Source organism: Thalassophryne amazonica, chromosome 11 (assembly GCF_902500255.1).
Source record: "Thalassophryne amazonica chromosome 11, fThaAma1.1, whole genome shotgun sequence".
Taxonomy (NCBI): domain Eukaryota; kingdom Metazoa; phylum Chordata; class Actinopteri; order Batrachoidiformes; family Batrachoididae; genus Thalassophryne; species Thalassophryne amazonica.
This window is the reverse complement of record NC_047113.1, coordinates 91,668,093-91,686,821: the sequence shown is the minus strand read 5'-3', so window position 1 is coordinate 91,686,821 and position 18,729 is coordinate 91,668,093.

Sequence of the window (18,729 nt, the reverse complement as noted above, 5' to 3'; positions counted from 1 at the left end):
TCTTCACTTTCTACTTTCCAGTTGCACTGTACTGTGAAGCTTTGAGCATGCAAGGCAAAAAAAAAACAAAAAAAACGTGCAAAATTACAGCATGCATTATGTGCAGCAGAGGCCCGATACACATGAAACAACTGTACCCCTCAGGACCATCCACAGCAAATAACAGCAGGCAGACATCACCATGTCAGCTACTATATACGGTGCATCCAGAAAGTATTCACAGCACTACTTTTCCACATTTTGTTATCAATCAATCAATCAATTTTTTTATATAGCGCCAAATCACAACAAACAGTTGCCCCAAGGCGCTTTATATTGTAAGGCAAGGCCATACAATAATTATGTAAAACCCCAACGGTCAAAACGACCCCCTGTGAGCAAGCACTTGGCTACAGTGGGAAGGAAAAACTCCCTTTTAACAGGAAGAAACCTCCAGCAGAACCAGGCTCAGGGAGGGGCAGTCTTCTGCTGGGACTGGTTGGGGCTGAGGGAGAGAACCAGGAAAAAGACATGCTGTGGAGGGGAGCAGAGATCGATCACTAATGATTAAATGCAGAGTGGTGCATACAGAGCAAAAAGAGAAAGAAACAGTGCATCATGGGAACCCCCAGGCAGTCTACATCTATAGCAGCATAACTAAGGGATGGTTCAGGGTCACCTGATCCAGCCCTAACTATAAGCTTTAGCAAAAAGGAAAGTTTTAAGCCTAATCTTAAAAGTAGAGAGGGTGTCTGTCTCCCTGATCTGAATTGGGAGCTGGTTCCACAGGAGAGGAGCCTGAAAGCTGAAGGCTCTGCCTCCCATTCTACTCTTACAAACCCTAGGAACTACAAGTAAGCCTGCAGTCTGAGTGCGAAGCGCTCTATTGGGGTGATATGGTACTACGAGGTCCCTAAGATAAGATGGGACCTGATTATTCAAAACCTTATAAGTAAGAAGAAGAATTTTAAATTCTATTCTAGAATTAACAGGAAGCCAATGAAGAGAGGCCAATATGGGTGAGATATGCTCTCTCCTTCTAGTCCCCGTCAGTACTCTAGCTGCAGCATTTTGAATTAACTGAAGGCTTTTTAGGGAACTTTTAGGACAACCTGATAATAATGAATTACAATAGTCCAGCCTAGAGGAAATAAATGCATGAATTAGTTTTTCAGCATCACTCTGAGACAAGACCTTTCTGATTTTAGAGATATTGCGTAAATGCAAAAAAGCAGTCCTACATATTTGTTTAATATGCGCTTTGAATGACATATCCTGATCAAAAATGACTCCAAGATTTCTCACAGTATTACTAGAGGTCAGGGTAATGCCATCCAGAGTAAGGATCTGGTTAGACACCATGTTTCTAAGATTTGTGGGGCCAAGTACAATAACTTCAGTTTTATCTGAGTTTAAAAGCAGGAAATTAGAGGTCATCCATGTCTTTATGTCTGTAAGACAATCCTGCAGTTTAGCTAATTGTTGTGTGTCCTCTGGCTTCATGGATAGATAAAGCTGGGTATCATCTGCGTAACAATGAAAATTTAAGCAATACCATCTAATAATACTGCCTAAGGGAAGCATGTATAAAGTGAATAAAATTGGTCCTAGCACAGAACCTTGTGGAACTCCATAATTAACTTTAGTCTGTGAAGAAGATTCCCCATTTACATGAACAAATTGTAATCTATTAGACAAATATGATTCAAACCACTGCAGCACAGTGCCTTTAATACCTATGGCATGCTCTAATCTCTGTAATAAAATTTTATGGTCAACAGTATCAAAAGCAGCACTGAGGTCTAACAGAACAAGCACAGAGATGAGTCCACTGTCCGAGGCCATAAGAAGATCGTTTGTAACCTTCACTAATGCTGTTTCTGTACTATGATGAATTCTAAAACCTGACTGAAACTCTTCAAATAGACCATTCCTCTGCAGATGATCAGTTAGCTGTTTTACAACTACCCTTTCAAGAATTTTTGAGAGAAAAGGAAGGTTGGAGATTGGCCTATAATTAGCTAATGGTTTAATTACTGCCACCTTAAAAGCCTGTGGTACATAGCCAACTAACAAAGATAGATTGATCATATTTAAGATTGAAGCATTAAATAATGGTAGGGCTTCCTTGAGCAGCCTGGTAGGAATGGGGTCTAATAAACATGTTGATGGTTTGGATGAAGTAACTAATGAAGATAACTCAGACAGAACAATCGGAGAGAAAGAGTCTAACCAAATACCGGCATCACTGAAAGCAGCCAAAGATAACGATACGTCTTTGGGATGGTTATGAGTAATTTTTTCTCTAATAGTTAAAATTTTGTTAGCAAAGAAAGTCATGAAGTCATTACTAGTTAAAGTTAATGGAATACTCAGCTCAATAGAGCTCTGACTCTTTGTCAGCCTGGCTACAGTGCTGAAAAGAAACCTGGGGTTGTTCTTATTTTCTTCAATTAGTGATGAGTAGAAAGATGTCCTAGCTTTACGGAGGGCTTTTTTTTATAGAGCAACAGACTCTTTTTCCAGGCTAAGTGAAGATCTTCTAAATTAGTGAGACGCCATTTCCTCTCCAACTTACGGGTTATCTGCTTTAAGCTACGAGTTTGTGAGTTATACCACGGAGTCAGGCACTTCTGATTTAAAGCTCTCTTTTTTAGAGGAGCTACAGCATCCAAAGTTGTCTTCAATGAGGATGTAAAACTATTGACGAGATACTCTATCTCACTTACAGAGTTTAGGTAGCTACTCTGCACTGTGTTGGTATATGGCATTAGAGAACATAAAGAAGGAATCATATCCTTAAACCTAGTTACAGCGCTTTCTGAAAGACTTCTAGTGTAATGAAACTTATTCCCCACTGCTGGGTAGTCCATCAGAGTAAATGTAAATGTTATTAAGAAATGATCAGACAGAAGGGAGTTTTCAGGGAATACTGTTAAGTCTTCTATTTCCATACCATAAGTCAGAACAAGATCTAAGATATGATTAAAGTGGTGGGTGGACTCATTTACTTTTTGAGCAAAGCCAATAGAGTCTAATAATAGATTAAATGCAGTGTTGAGGCTGTCATTCTCAGCATCTGTGTGGATGTTAAAATCGCCCACTATAATTTGCAAATCCTCTTCAACCTATATTCAATTGAATACACCACAAAGACAAGATACTTAAATATCTTTAAATATAAACTTTATTGTTTTTGTGCAAATATTTGCTCATAATGTATAATAATAGAAGAGGAAGAGGATTAGAAAATATGGGGAGGACATGCAAACTTGGGACCTTCGTGCTGTGACGCAACAGTATTAACTAGAGGTGCACCGATCATGATTTTTTAGGCCGATCACCGATCACTGAAATGTTGATCTGCCGATACCGATCAAGTACATATTTGGATCATGCCCAAAATAAGAATATAGGTCTAATGTATAGGACTATTTTTGCATTAAAACTTAATGATGAAAACAAAAAACATGCATTCAAATAAAGACACTAGAATAAACTGCCAACTTTTGTTTTATTACACTGACTTTGTTCTACCAGCAAGCTTTTTTTTCCCCATGTTTCATGTTGCTCAGGTTACAGCCTACAGAGAATACGTTGAGAATGTAAAATACAGCCCTCATTCTATGGGGTTAAATTGTCTTATTAATATTTGTAAATGCACACAGGGTGATCTACAAATAATCATTGATTTGCAAATGTGTTCAGATATCCACAAATACAAATTTCATATTTGTAACTTGTAAATTGGTCTTTGCAAATAATGTATTTGCAAATATAAAACTTAATTTGCAAAAAAAAAAAAAAATACATTTGTAAAACTGGAAATTGTATAAGTGAATTGAGTTTCAGCATTTGTGGATCACCAATTACATGCATTCATCGCTTTTCTCTGTGACGTAATTTTGAGACATTCTTTTCGCGAAATCCACAGATCCACAAACAAATCAATCAAAGAATTCAATCAATTTTTTTTTATTTCGAACTTAGTTGTCAATTCCAGTATCATGGCAGTTCACAATATAAGCAAATCAAATGAACAAAGCTTCTTTGTACTCTCTTTACCTCTACATGCATATGAAAAAATAAAATCAAAATGCCTACTGATTCACAAATACACACTCAAGCACACTGGATATCCACTAGATGGCAGTGTGGTTCCATTCATTACACAGCAGTCTATTTAGATCTCTCAGAGCCATTTGACTCATTTTGACTTCTGATATGAGCTGGACGGACATGGACTACATTAGATGATGGCGACTGCTCTCCTTGTCCGTCCAGCTCATATCAGAAGTCAAAATGAGTTTACGTCACAGAGGAAAGCGTGTCATGACAGGACCAAGCGCTCCCTGCGCTACTGCCTGCACTGTTGTGATCGGTCCTTCTGATCGGCTGATAATGATCGGTGCCGATCGATCGGTGCACCTCTAGTATTAACCACTAAGTCACCACAGTGCCAACATGCTGATATATTGAAACATATTACACATACATTACTGATAATATTTGGATATTCAACAGACATTTTTTTCCCCCTTATTTTACTGTAAAGTAAATTAAATTAATTTCAAGTACAACCTTATTTATCCCACTTGGGGCAATTTGTCTCATCAATACAATTTTTGCAGTTAAACAACATCCAAAATACACATTAAGCAATAACAAAAGAATTATGTACACATCAAAAGAAACCAATGTATTAGAAGCAGTTCACAAACTAAAAAGACATAATAAAAGATCACATAAAACTACCACAGCAGAGATAAAAGGCGCCTTGACACTTGCACAAATTTGATCCCCACACTGGGACACAATCTGGCATGCCATTGAGTAAACTCATCATAAACTGTTGGAAACTGTGCATGAACTGTGCGTGGCTACATGCCAGCGCACAAATAAAATTTTGAAATGTTCACAATTTCTGGATTGCATTAATTTTGTGCCACTTGCGTGAACTAATCGTGAACAATGCACAACCTAATTGAAAACATTATGTGTAACTGTGTGTCAGTGTGTGTCATTGCATGCAGGGCATCTGAGCGACTATGATGACCTGTTAAATCCATAATAAACATAAATTTACACATACATTATCTAACTCATGAGAAGGAATGAAAATGCAACTGTTTTACCAATCCATTACAATATTTATATTATAAATAATTACCTTTGAGACAAGCTTCCAAATGTGTTCTCCACCACACGATGCCCACGAGACAACCTGCAGCTGCAGATAATTTCTCTGTGATTCTGGGAGTGATGAGAGAACGGTTTCATCAGCCAAGTTCTGAGAGCAAATGCATCATCGGCTAAAATAAAATTATTATTTTATATTGCATGACGTCGAGCAGGACAAAGTGTGGCATCAAGCGGGAGAGAGCGGGATGCATTGGCACGACAAATTGTGCAGCAGTGGGGGATCAAATTCATCCAAGTGCCAAAGTACCTAAAAGACTTTAAATGATGGTTTGTTTGACATACATGTAAAGCATATTGGCAGCAGAGAAAATTAATCTGCAAGAACATGTTGAGCTGAGGCTAAAATACTCCTCATTTTATCAATAGTTTGTTGGTGTCAAAGAGCAGTCAGATCTGTTTTACTCCAGTAAACTTTACTGTCCAAACTGTCTTCTCATCTCAAGATGGGAAACAAGTAGATAAAAGAGAAAGTCAGAAGATTCTCAATAAAAGATGATATTTGTATGATGATAGTTTCAACACTCAGCAGGAATGATCTCTTTGATTTTGTCTCTGTTACATCTCAATTCAATAATTAATTATTTGATTTTAGAAACATTTAAGTCTAAGAAACTATCATCAGTCCAACTAATGCAATTAGTGAGAAAAGTAGAATGTGAATGTGATCACAGAGGAAAGGATGACGAGCACTGTCATCTGAAAATGTCACAAGACAGCCGTCCTCGCTGTGACGGCTGCTGTGATCAGCGTACAGGATGAAGAGTCACGCTGACTGGACACGTTCCATTTGGACAAACTGCAGGTGGGCGTGTTAGGTTTCCGTTTACAAGAACCCTCTGCCCTCTGTTTGTTAAAAGACATCTGAAATCCACAATGCAAGTTGGTGGGAAAAGTTAAAAACATGAAGCATCTTTCAGTTAAAAGATGAAGCATCATGTTAAATACAAAAAAAATAATCTGCAAATAGAAGCCTGGCATGAGCCTGAGGTTAATCTGAATGATTGTGTTAACGATCTAATGTTTAGCATCCTGAACACGTCTCCCTGTCTGATAAGCAAACTGCAGTGTAAAAAGTTTCCCATCAGCCGTACTCACAGTACATGCTCCAGTAAGTCAAAGATAATAGAATTGCTCTTTAGTCAAATAACATATCCCATCCAACATATCAAATACATCCTCTTTAAGTTGGTCAAATTGTTCACCTATTTCCTGGTCAAATCTTCCCTGTCTCTGAACGTCACTGCTGAAGGAAATCATTCATTCACAGCTGTCTGATACTTTAATCTTCCCCATCTCTTACCCAACATGTACCTGCAGGCTCAGATTGCTTTGTGACTCACCGTTGTCCTCTGTGCAAACCTGGGTTCTGCTTAAGCTTATGGGAGTCTGGGGTTTGAGATACATGCCAACAGTGAAACAGACCTAGTTCTGGAGGAGCCAGTGTTAAAAACAGACCCATTCAGAGTGAGTCATGATACCTGCACCGGTGAATTTATCCCCCTGCCTTTGGTACAATAAGCTGATAATAACGTGATTTTACTGGCATGCCATGTGAGCTTATACGCAGTGATGCACCATCTGCCTGGAATGTCAGATGGACTGACCACCTGCTCAATGGAGTTCCTGTTTGAAACTGCGGGGAACAAAGCTCATAGGGCCACGATGGAGAAGCGCTTTGGGAGCTGTTGGACTCGAGCAAGTTTGAATCTGAGTCAACCTAATGGTTAGGAGAGAAATATGATCTCTCTCTGGAACTTCCTGGATCATTTAGGGGTGTGTCCTCAGAGGAAACACCTGCCGTTGTAGTTGTCTGTATCCTGAATGTGAACCAGTTCAGTTTGTATTTTACTGCTCACAGTCTGAAAGCACAAGCTGTAAGTCTTTCAACATTTAACATACAATTATTTGTCTGTAATCAATATGTGGGCTTAAAATTATTACCATATAATTACACAATAACATTATTTTGGAGGGCACTATGGTCGTTTATTGGCCTTCCATCTATGGTTAGCAGCCACGCATTTCGGTTGCACCTGAAAGCTTTCCAAGGAGTTTGGAAAGGCCAGGAAGAAGGAGTTTTGGTCAGCTTCAAAGTGGTTCTGGCAAAATGTCAGAGCACTCAGGAAAAGGAGGCAATTCTTAGCCAAGGCTGTTTTCATCAAGTGTGGAGAGCTGCTAACCTGGACAGGGTTATACCTCAAGCGACTCTGTTTGTAGCATGTACACAGAAAAGCCTTCCTCTGCATTACAACATCTCCTTGTGCAAAGTATGCTGTATAGTTGAATGATGCGCAGAGACACTATCTGCAGCAAGATCATAGGTAGGTCTTTGGAGCAGGTCTGTGGGTTGACTATGACTCACCATCCTTCGCTTCAGCTTATCTGAGATATTTCTTGGCCTGCCACTTTGGGCCTTAACTAGTACTGTGCCTGTGGTCTTCCATTTCCTCACTATATATACCACTATATATACCATATCATATTTACCATTTGAACCATTTGACGACACGAGAGCTGTGTGTCGTCAGAGCGAGCTGCAAAAAGTTTATACCTGAGTTTTCAGAGGTGGTGTTTGTAGTTGCCATCTGCCACGCCGGTGTTTGCCAACCCGGACAGTGGGAATACCACCTCAACCGGCAACTTAGTCCCGCGACTGGATGGCAACAACGTCCGAGGCCCGCCCAACGTGGTGAATTCACTGAGGCCGCGTGCTGCGTCATTAAAGCCGCGCGTCACGAGTGCCACTTCCCCGAGGCCTCGTGCAGCCACCGCGGATCCATCAGCGCGGAAACACCGAGGCCACGCGGCACCAGCGCAGTGCAGATCCATCCCGGTGACAAACAACGCAGGCTGTTAACATCGGCGATCGTCAAGCTGCCCATAAGCTGACCATGCTGCCTAAGAAGGTTCTGACAGCGGAGGAAGGTGACGATATTAAAAAATCTCTGGACTTTCTATCAGAGGAGATTTCTGTTGTGAAGCAGCAACAGAAATCAATCATGGATCTGGTGGAGGAGGTGAAGGCATTACGGCTCCAGAACACTGAGAAAGACCGGCGTCTGGTGCAGCTGGAAAATAGAGTGGCTGAATTGGAGCAGTATACCAGAATTAACGACGTCATCATCACAGGTCTTCACATCAAACCACGGTCCTACGCACGGGCGGTAACAGATGAGAGCGGAGGGGAGCCCAGTGAACAGGAGGTCAGCTCTGTGGAAAAACAGATTGCTGATTTCCTCCTATCTAAAGGTATAGAAATGGATTTAAATAACATTGAAGCGTGCCACCCTCTGCCCCGGAGAAATGACGGTGATAAACGAACCATCATCAAGAGATTCATCAACAGAAAACACAAAACAGCACTGTTAAAACAAGGAAGAAAACTGAAAGGGACAAAGGTATTCATCAATGAACATCTCACCAAACGGAATGCCAACATCGCCAGGAAAGCACGCTTCTTAAAGAAACAGGGAAAAATCCAGCACACATGGACTTCAAACTGTAAAATATTCATCAAACTGAACGGATCACCAGAACAAGCAAAGGTTATGGCAATAAGGAACATCGAGGAGCTGGACAAATATGAACAATAGGTATGAGGACTCAAACACATCACAGCACCATGATGCAGACTGGAGCAACCCACTCATCCACATCATCTACACCCGGAGACAAGAGAGACATAATGACTAAGGATAATGATCCGTTTATTTCTGCCCAGGAGCTCTGTCTAGATACATTTAATTATAATAACTCTGCTAACCACCCCTTCGAATCTGAAAATGATCCTGATACCTTTTTCAGTGAGAATATTGTGAGACAGTGCAAATATTTTACAGAAGAACAATTCAAAAATTATAAAATCAATGATGAAGATTTTTCAATTATACATTTCAACAGCAGAAGTCTTTCTCATAATCTGTCCACTATTAATGATTGTTTGAAAACATCCAAAAAACATTTTTCAGTTATTGCAATTTCAGAAACATGGTTAAATGAGGATAATAAAGATCTGGTATATCTTGAAGGTTATGAATTGTTCCTGGTTAATAGGCAGACGAGAAGGGGCGGAGGCGTTGCATTGTTTGTAAGGTCAGATTATAACTGTAAACTCATTAACAACATGTCATTTACAGTGGACAACATCATGGAATGTGTTACCATAGAAATTACATCTATAAACTCCAAAAACATAGTTGTTAGTTGTATTTACAGAGCTCCTGGGACAAATATTGACACCTTTGAAGACATTATCTTAGGAATGTACAACAAAATCAACAGAAATAAGGATTTATTTGTCTGTGGAGATTTCAATATAGATTTTTTAAACCCTCACAATCATCCACAAATGACTTAATTTATAAACACCTTGTATTGTTTAGGACTGTTTCCAACCATCATTCATCCTAGCAGAATAACTATGGACTCAACAACTCTCATTGACAATATTTTAACTAACGTTATATCTGGTAATCTTAGTGGGGGACTACTGGTCAGTGATATCAGTGATCACTTGCCAGTTTTCTCAGTCTTTGCATTGGAGGGTTGTTGTAAGTATCGAAGCAATACCAAATTCATGAGAAGAAAAGTAACACCTGAAACAATTGATAATTTAAGGGAGGATTTATCAAGTCAGAATTGGTCAGATGTTTTTGTTGATGATGTTGACAGGTCATATGATGCTTTCATCTCCATTTTTTCCAGTTTGTATAATAAACACTGTCCATTTGTTGACAAAATATATAGAAATCAATATAGCAACAAACCATGGATAACTAAGAGGCTTCAGAGGGCATGTAAAAAGAAAAACGTACTATATAAACATTTCATAAAACTACAAACTAAGGAAGCTGAAAGTAAGTATAAAACATATAAGAATAAGTTAATCAATATCATGAGACTCAGTAAAAAATATATATTATAATGAGTTACTTGTCAAAAATAGAAATAACATCAAAAACACATGGAACATATTAAATGAAAGTAAAAAAGAATAGAGTAACTAGAGATTATCCTTCATTTTTTCAGAGTAACAACTACATCACGATTGATAACGACGAGTCTATTGCTGAACACTTTAATGAATACTTCGTTAATGTGGGTAAAAATCTTGCCAGTAAAATTGACTCATCAACTAATAACTTCTGGGTAAATAATTCAACGTTTAACAAATCTGTTTCAATGTTCATTGGTGGTACTCATGAAAGGGAAATACTTGATCTGGTTCATGGTTCAAAAAGTAAGAAATCGACGGATTTTAATAATTTGGATATGGCTTTATTAAAAAAAGTTATTGATTGTATAGTAAAACCGTTCAATTATATTTGCAATATGTCACTAAGTACTGGTAAATTTCCTTCTCAAATGAAAATAGCCAAAGTAATTCCTCTGTTTAAAACTGGTGACAAACACTCATTTTCTAATTATAGACCTATATCACTCTTGCCACAATTTTCCAAAATTTTGGAAAAAATATTTGCTAAAAGATTAAATGATTATTTACTGAAGCATAACATCATTTGTGAAGAACAATATGGATTCAGAAGGTCTCGAACTACATCACATGCTTTGATGGACTTTGTGGAAAGTATAGCAACTGCAATTGACAATAAACAATACACAATAGGTGTTTTTTTTATTTACAGAAAGCGTTTGACACAATTAACCATGGAATACTATTAATTAAACTGCAGAAATATGGAATCAGAGGTCTGGCATATGAATGGATAGCTAGTTATTTACAAGGCAGATTTCAGTATGTTCAATTCAATAATACAAATTCTGAACTCAGGGATGTCACATGTGGGGTGCCGCAGGGCTCAGTGCTGGGTCCTTTGTTGTTTATAATCTATATAAATGATATAAGTTGGGTGTCGAGTTCACTGAGATGTGTCCTTTTTGCGGATGATACAACTGTGTTCTGTAGCGGTGAAAATCTTGAACAGCTTCTGGACATAGTGGAGAAAGAACTGGAAAAATTTAAGGTTTGGTTTGACGCTAATAAGTTGTCACTCAACCTTGGGAAAACTAAATGTATTATATTTGGAAATAAACAGGCACCCAAATGTAAAAATTTAACTATAAACAATAAGGAAATTGAGTTAGTAACAGAGAATAAATTTTTAGGTGTTATAATTGATAATAAACTTAGCTGGAAACCACATATAAATTATGTGAAATCAAAATTGTCAAAAACTATAGCCATTCTGTATAAAGCCAAAGACCTACTGCCGCAAGAAGGGTTACTTACTTTATATCATTCTCTGATGGTACCATATATGACATATTGTGTTGAGTCATGGGGAAACACTTACAAATCAAATACCAATCCAATATTCCTTTTGCAAAAACGAGCCATACGAATCATCTGCAATAAACAATATCGTGAACCAACTCATTCTTTATTTGTGTCTTTAAATTTATTAAAATTCATAGATTTGGTCGATTACATTACAATTCAAACTTTATTTCGAGCGAAAAACCAAGCCTTACCGAGACATGTCCAGAGTCTGTTCCGATTGAGGGAATCCAGATATAGTTTAAGAGGTTGTGCAATTTTTATGAAACCACCAGTAAGAACAAATGTAAAGGGTTTTTGTGTGTCTGTGGTTGGGGTGAGGAAATGGAACAAATGTTCAACAGAGGTTAGAATGAGTAGTACCTTAGTAAGATTTAAGAAACTACTCAAAAAGAACATCATGTCTAAGTATCATAAAGAAGCAAATATAATTTGATTTATATGGAATGTTCAATTTATAAGTGGGACTCATTGTATATTTGAATGTGTGGGTATGTATATGCGTATGTAGATATATAGATATGGGTAGGTGTATATGTATATAAGTGACTGTGTATATGTATGTATGTATATATTTATGTTTGTAAAGTATATAGGTATGTATATAGGTATATATGGCACAGCCCAAGCAGAGGGTCACCCCCAAGAGCCTGGTCTGCTTGAGGTTTCTTCCTTATAGGGAGTTTTTCCTCACCACAGTTGCCTAGTGCTCGCTCTGGGGGTTGGTAAGGTTAGTCCTTACTGGCGTGAAGTGCCTTGATTCGAATTTCTTGTGATCTGGTACTATATAAATATAATTATAAGTGAATAGTATATTGATGTGTATGTCTGTGTGTCGACATGTAGTAGTGAATTTGTATTTATGTAAATATGACTGATAAGAATTGTTGGACTTGTACGAGCAGGGGTGGGCGCTAATAAGCTTTGCTTCAGCCCACACCCTTTCGGACTCACTAGTTTTGTCTGTGTTTGGTGGTGGAATTGTTCATTTTTTTCTATTTGAATATTTTGTGTGCCGAATAAAACTTTGTCACAAACTTTGTCACATATGTTCCTCACAGTGGAAACTGACAGCTGAAATCTCTGAGCTTTTGTATCCTTCCCCTAAACCACAGGTGTCAAACTGATTTCAGAAAGGGCCAAGAGGGTGCAGGTTTTCTTTGTAACCACCCACTGCACCAGGTGATTTCACTGATTAACTGATTCCATCTGCTCAAAGCGATGTTAATCAGTGAAATCACCTGGTGCAGTGGGTGGTTACAAAGAAAACCTGCACCCTCTTGGCCCTTTCTGGGATCAGTTTGACACGTATGCCCTAAACCATGATGTTGAACAATCTTTGTTTTCAGGTCATTTGAAAGTTGTTAGAGTCTCCCATGTTGCCACTCATTAGAAGAGATGCAAAGAGGGGAAACATTTGCAAATGGCCACCTTAAATACCCTTTTTCATGATTGGATTCACCTGTGTAAGAAGGTCAAGGGTCAATGAGCTTACCAAACCAATTTTGTGTTCCAATAATTCGTGCTAAATGTATTCAAATCAATAAAATGACAAAGGTCCCCAAATTTATGCACCTGCTATCAGGTGTGGCACAAATGCAAGCTCACAAGACTGATAAAGTTCAAATGGTTTAATAACAGGCAGGGGTTCGGTACATGGGTGGTCCAGCAGTGAGGCAAAGGCAGCGGAAAGGTGAGAGGTGAGGTGAGAGGCTGAGACGTGGTACAATAAACAGGTACTGGTCAAAAAACACGGTGTAAGGGCTATCAAAGGCAAGACAAAATCAAGGTCAAAAACAATGCAAAGTCAAAATACATACAGGCAAAAACAATGAGGAACAGGGCTGGAAAGTGAAACACAATCAACAATCTGGCAGTGAGCAGTAAGACTGTGAGGATTTAAATAAGCAGCAAACAAATCAAGGTGATGTGAGGCAGGTGTGTGGAAGTCTCTGGAAGGGGGCATGACCGGAGGCGACAAAGGTTGTGCACAATGCAAGATAGTGAAGGAAGAGAAACACAGAGTGGAGTAAGGTAATAGACAAAGACATGTGAGCAGGTGCAAAAGTGGGGGTGGATGAAAACACAGAATAGAAAGACTCACAGAGAGAGAGACGAAGGCACAAGGGCTGGTGCAGGGGCAAAACAAAGATAAATCAGAGACCGAGGACAGAATGCAAAACAACTATGACCGGAAGCGAACTAAGCATGAACATATGAACTGAAAAGTGAATCATCAAAATAAAAACAAAACTAAGATGGAAACAAATCATGACTGAAGGAAGAAATAAAAGATAACCAGGTGGTAAAACAACCTATATGCAAACAGAGACTAAACAAACCGGGTGAATACAGAATAATGCAATTAATAAAACAAGATAATTGATAAACAGAAAATGCAATAAATAACAAATGGAACAAAATCAGATAAGCAACACTGAAAATAATAACAAAAACCAGTGACTAAAGCATAATAGGATAACTGTGATAAACAGAATTAAACTAAGTCTGGAATGACTAAGTGACCAAGAGTGAATAAATAAGGATGATGAAGGATAAAAGGATGATGAACCGAAATAAAACCAATGATAAAATGAGCATGACCATGACAGACATGACAAGACATGAATAAAACCACTGAAGGCTCAGAGCATGGGAACAGAAACTGGTCCAGAACTATAACAACTGGCCCTAAAGGGCTGGATCATGACACCTGCCTAATGTTGTTTAAATAATTATTGCACACTTTCTGTAAATACTAGAAACTTCACTTCACTTCTCAAATATCAGTGTGTTCGCCTGCTATATGATATATTTAACTGAAATTTCTGATCCAGACAACCAATGATTTATAAAGGAAAATCATGAAAATTATCAGGGGTGCCCAAACTTTTGCATACAACTGTAAATGCAGGTGAGGATGATTGCTGGCAGCTGTGTTCAATCAGCCCAGAGAAACAGGAGGGGAGGGGGAGTGAGGCAGACAGCTGAAGCACAACAGATTTTGGCAGATCTTGTGCCATCTCCCTGACATAAGTCACTGACATAGTCAAAAAACGTCTCAGTGACAAGTTGCAGGAAGGAGACGAGATTCACCCTGAGATGCTGAAGTCTCTGGATGTGGTTTGGCTGTCATGACACATGACAATACAATGTTGCATTAGAGGTCTGGAACATCACATCTGGATTGGCAAAGTCGGGCAATGGTTCTCATCTTTAAAAAAAAAGGGGACAGTAGCGTGTGTTCCAGTGATAGAGGAACCACACAGTCAGGGATTGGAGGGTGTCTAGTTTGGTAACCTCAGGTCTTCAGTGGAAGACCCAGCACACCCTGGAGCAATTATATTTCTGAGCTGGCTTGCATCGGGATCCTCCCAGGGAAAGTTAGTGGACATGGCTGAGTATGGGAAAGTGTGGGAGGAGCTGCTTGGTCTACTGCCACCGTAACCCAGACCAAGGTAAGCTGCAGGAAATGAATGAACCTCATTTTTACCCATTCACACATCAAGGTGTTGCCATGCAAGGCATACAACGGCACACTGAGATGAGCATGGAGATTAAGAACCTTGCTGAAGGGACCTTAGGCCCCAGTCACACTAAGGAAACGTATGAGGAACTGGTTCCATACATTTGTGTTCACTTTTGTCTGACAGAAGTCATTTTTCCTTCCACAAAATTCATACCTTGTCAACTGATGTCTGCCAAGTCCAACTGAATGTTTGGCGTGTTCAAAACTTTGAGTGGCTATCAGGCGGAGAACTTTGTTGCTTTCACTTTTTTGTTTTCACTTTTTTGCCATATATTCCTCTGCATGTTATTTATTTTCCGTGCTGTTGTCCAACTGTTCAATCTGGTGTTCTGATTGGTCAAAAGTCCAGCAGAGAAAGGACCAACACAGGAAGTGCAGCTGTCAGGGTTTAGATTTTTGTCTCAGTTTTACATGCTACGTTTTTAGTTGATTTGTTATATTGTGTTCTTCTGTTGTTAGTTCTCTTGTTGTTTTTTTCCTGCTTGAGTTTTTCTGTCCCTATCTCTCTTGTCTTGTTGGAGGGCGTTTCTCTCTCTCTGGCCACACCCTTGTTCTGGTGCTTTCCACGCACACCTGTTCCTAATTTGCAGCTCATCACTTGAGGTTATATAAGGCTCACTTGGTGTTTGCGTCTTTCGCCAGATTGATGTGCTTTGTGCTTTCTCTCCAGCTCTGTTCCTTTTGTTCCATAGTCCTGCCTGCCTCATTGTGTTCTTGACCTCCTGCCTCTTTGAGTGACCACAGCTTAGCCTGATGATTTCTGTACTGCTGTATTTTCTGGACTGCTTTTTTGTGTATCGACTTCTGCTATCCATCTCTGTCTGCGAGATGTCAAGGAGCTGTTCAAGTGAGGAAACATAACTTCATGCATCCAGAGTGCCAAACTCTGCAGCATATTTGTCTGTAAATGTTTCTGCTCAGTGCAGAACTGCGACACCTGTCCATTAGTGTCCCAACTCCACAGGAGATATTTGCCAAGACATAAAATATTTAAATACATAACCAATCTTTTTGCTCTCTCCATCATTAGTGTGACTGGGGATTTAGTTATTAATCGTGTCTTATCCAGCTCTCTAACCTGCCTATTTCAGGACTTTTTCTGAATTGAAGCATATAGCAAACTGGGAAATGCTTTGAAAATAAAACACCTAAAAGCACTTCTAAATAAATTTCACTCAATGGAGTAACTGTATAAATTGCTTTAAATACACAATAATGGATGCATAGGTTGTTCACATCATACAATGATGAATGAATTCCTGAAATAATGAAAGATTTGCCCATATAAGACATCTGCTCAGAAACAGATGCAGCAATAAGAATGGCCCTGTAGTAGAAAACATTGTATATACTTGAATAACAATTTCCAAATCTACAGCAGACAGTAAAGTGAACCAGCTGAAACCGGCCGAGAGCAGACACATGGATGTTGTCAATGATTTGACAGCACACACTCACTCACTCATCTTCAACCGCTTACTCCAATTAAGGGTCACGGCGGGCTGGAGCCTATCCCAGCAGTCATAGTGTACACCCTGGACAGGACACCAGTCTATCACAGGGCCACATTTAGACAAACAAACACATATAGACCAGCACACACACACCTATGGACAATTTAAAGTTTCTATTCCATGTAACCTACATGTCTTTGGATGTGGGAGAAAGCCGGAGGACCCAGAGGGAACCCACACAAACACAGAGAGAACCAACCCAGTCTCACAGCAAGTCATGATTCAGCAGCACAAAATATACATTAATCGATTGGTTTGTGATATTGTGACGAAAAGCGCCTCATTTTCATCACGGCAACACAAATTCATTCTAATTCTTTCCGTGATGGCTGCACGAAATTAAAAGTGAAGTGGGGGGTCGGGGTGGTTATGGTTAGGGTGGGGGGAAGGAGTAACATTAGGTTATGGTTAAGGTTAGGATCGGGGGTAGGAGTAGGGTTTGGAATAGTGAGTTAAAAAAAAACCCTGTCACGAAAATTTGACTCATTTCGTCACGGGAGCACGAAAAAAAAAACATGAGACTGGGCTGGGGAGAACATACAAACGCCACATAAAAAGGCTACAGGTGGGAATTGATCCCATGACCTTCTTGCTGTGAGGCAACACTGCTAACCACTAAGCTACTGTGCTGCCCCAATTTGACACCAAACATCCCATATGCTAATGCCACAGAAAACAGTGCAACAATAAATTCTATGCTCCAGCTTCTTCTACACTGAGTCTTTTGGATACAATCTCTAGTACCTTTAAGTAGAGAGGAAGTCACTGCTTGGATTGGAGTTAGACTCATTAAAAAAAAAACCTCATGCAGAAAGAAACCTAGAATCACATTCCAAGAGATGAAACAGGTAAGAGATAATGAGACAGGTGAAGTGAGAATAACAGTTTAATGAAAACATTTGTGCAGCAGAGCTTTTATGAACAAAGTTTTGTTTAAGCCACTCCATAACAGCAGAAGAGAATGCACTTGACTCAGTGACGCGTAGTTCCAGAAACTCATTTACTGAGCAATGATGCAGATTCTAAAGAAAAATGCAGCAAGACACCGCTGACACCCTAACAGCCATATCCCATATTAACAAGGCACTGAGCAGTCATCACTATCAGTGCTTCCATTCAGGTTAAACTTTTCTCACCTGTTCTGTCGACTGTTGAAATGAGATTATTGTTTCATGACTATGGTCTTTAAGATTCAGTCTCCTCCCATGCAGAGATGATCTTGCCCTAAACCCAATGCCCAGTGGCTGGTGGTCCTATGAGCAGACCACAGGAATTTTCTAGACCAAGGACCAGAAAGCATCGTAATGGCCAACAATACATCTCATCTATGAAAAAGTAGACAGTGGCAGTCCTGAAATGATCTACACCTACTGAATGACAATGCGAACAGTAATGATGGCCAAATGAGGCCTCACAATGCATTTTATGTAAAAACATCAATTACTTCACAAGGCCTGATTTAGCCATCACTAGCTAACAGCACTAAGTGAGGAAATGGCAACAAAGATGCAAGCTTTATATTTTGTATCACCAGTTATACAGCTTCATGATGAAGTGGTATAGATGAAGATTTTTCTTAAAAAGAAGACCTGAAAGTTTAGCTACAAATTGTCAGAAGGTACATCAGAGATGCAAGCCTTGATTTGATCTATTTTCGTGAAAGAATACCTAGTGGAGTATATGGAGTGGAGCGAGACAATAGTGAAAGAATATCTAGTGGAGTAGAGCGGAGAATATCCTTCTCCGCTCTACTCCACTATGAAACTAAGAGTGGTGAGGCAAAATGCAAAATTTACACTTTGCACAATTTCTCCAATCAGGCCACATGAGCCCATAACGTCTTTTTGGGTTGTCTGGGTGTCTTGGTGGCTTTCCTCACTCTTCTCCTTCTTGCACAGCCACTCAATTTTTGAGAACTGTCTACTCCATGCAGATTTACCATAAAGTGCCATACTGTTTGTATTTCTTTGTAATTAGTGTAAATAAAGTCCAAGACATATTCAGTGGCAGCTTTACCATCAGAGAGCCTCGTCCACAACTACCACAAAAGACTCCAACCACTAACCATGAGTGAAAAAAGTTTTTGTGTTATCATTCATATTGTCTGAAAAATCCCCCCCCCCCCCCCAAAAAAAAAACAACTTAAAATTCTGCCCAGATTACACTGAGATTTCATCAGCCTTATACAGCAGGTTCACTGCCAGCCA